This window comes from Chanos chanos, chromosome 9, assembly GCF_902362185.1.
Source record: "Chanos chanos chromosome 9, fChaCha1.1, whole genome shotgun sequence".
In the NCBI taxonomy this organism is placed as follows: Eukaryota; Metazoa; Chordata; class Actinopteri; order Gonorynchiformes; family Chanidae; genus Chanos; species Chanos chanos.
In genome coordinates this window covers 4,196,564-4,198,707 of record NC_044503.1, presented here as the reverse complement: position 1 = coordinate 4,198,707, position 2,144 = coordinate 4,196,564, and positions in this window count along the sequence as shown.

Below are 2,144 nucleotides of genomic sequence, written 5' to 3'. Positions count from 1 at the left end.
CAAACGGTTAAAGATGGTGTTAAGTGAGCAAACTCCTGTGCACCACGTAGGGCTTACAGTAAAGATGAAAACAATATGTGTGTGTGTTATCCAGCTGACAGACAGAGAGTCATGTACTGGCTTTGGAGAGATTACTGGTTATCTCTTTGTTCTGCGCCGTCTGAGTGAGTGGGCAGCTCTTTGTTCGGCGCTGTCCAGCTCTTCCGGGCAGCCCTGAATGAGGCCGGCGGGTATGAAAGAGCACAGGAGAGCTGGTACAGTTTGTCCTTGGGCTGTCCTTGAAGGTGTGTGTGTGTGTGTGTGTGTGTGTGTGTGTGTGTGCGTGTGTGTTTGAGTCATTCCACAGAGTGTGGCGTCGTTGTCATGTGCACCTTGTCGTTACCTCTAGAGGAACTCATCTTGCCAAAGAACAAGAGGAAGACTTCACAGTGAGAGAGGGATAGATAGAGAGGTATGGACAGAAAGATAGAAAGAGAATGACTGAAAGACTTGAGTGTTTCATCCAAGATGAAGCGTAATTTTCGTTTTGCCAGAATGAACAAAAATGATGCCGGGTCTCCTACTTTCCATCACGTAAATATTTCTCCGAAATAGAAGGGGGAGGTGTCTGTGTAACTCCCCCAAAGACGTGTCTGAGCCTCCTTTCATTATTCAATTTAAAGAGGGTTAAGCTCCTACAGAAGCAGATTAATGTGGTCTGAACATGTTCCATACCTGACAGGGTTTTTTTTTGTTTTTGTTTTTGTTTTTTTTTATGAGCGTTTGATCCTTTTTCACACCAGAGGAGAGTGCGGTTGTCTCATCTGTTGATGCGACTGTGTGTTCAGGTGCTATCTGTATTCATCACCGCTACTCAATCAAACTCAGATGTAACAGCGACAGGGAGTAAACAGGAAAATAACACAAATGGAACGCATGGAAGGAGTTGGGAATGTCCATGATTTGTAACAGATGGGGCAACGTAATGTCTCATTTGCCATCGGCCTATACAACCGTTCGGTCTCCATTTAAAAATCTCGTGTGAGCCTGTACAGCATGGGCCAGGGTGAAAGACACTCTGTGGGGCTCTTTTGTTGGTGGTGGTGACGTGTTTTTTTGGTTTTGCTTTTTTTTCTTTTTTTTTTTTTTGCGGCGGCGGACAGCTTTGTGCTTGAATCGCGATGCGTGGGTTAGATCCCTTTGAGTTAATCACTTTCTGATCTGGCTGAATAAAGATCACGACCCCCCACCCCCCCCCCCCCCCACCCCCACTCAAGCTCAGGACGCGTCGACGGCAAAACATTGATGGAAATACATAGAAATGAACGAATACGACTGCTAATCAAGCCAGAACTAGACTGCACCCAGGTTCAGGGTTAAAGGTTCTCTTTCAAAAGAAATAAATGAATTCATGAATGAACAAATACCCAAAAAAGATTTAACGTACTATTTTAAGTATGGATGGCTAAGTTTCATATGTCATTTCCATCCTCTACCACGTTGCTTTCTCCCTGAAGGCCGCTTCTGCAGTGTTCGTTGAAGTGGAGATCTTCTGCATTGTTCGTTAAAGTGGAGATCTTCCCGCGGACGCGTGTTACATCTCTTTGCATCAGGAGAGTACAGGCCCCTAAGAATGTGCTGAGTCGTGCTAAAGCCCTTTAGTGCTGAGTCACTGGACTTCTCCCCTTAAACAACCGAAAGGCAAAGAACATAACAGGGTGGAAGAGGGACACTAACACTATGTGTCTGTTCTATTTACAGACTGTTCTGTAACCCCCACAGACATCAACCGCTCTCGTCTCCCCTCAGTGAAAGACGACTTAATAACATCAGACATAGATAGCCTATTAATAACACCCTGAGGAAAAAAAGCTGACAGGAAAAGTCGCACTCTGGGGTAATCAGACAAAAGCTGATGGATGACAGCTCACGCTAGGGCTGTCTCTCAAACGAAATGCCTTCTCCCGCAAAAAAAAAAAAAATCTGAGCCCCACTCCCTGCACCCCCCCCCCCCCCCCCCCCCCCCCAAATCGCCAACGTCCTGTCGTGGTCTCTGAATTGTTTCCATCTCGGAATACAAAAGCAGTGAATCTTGATGGCACCTTTTACTGATGGGTGTCACTGCTTATCTAGCCCGCTGATGCCCCCAATTATAACCAGGCAAC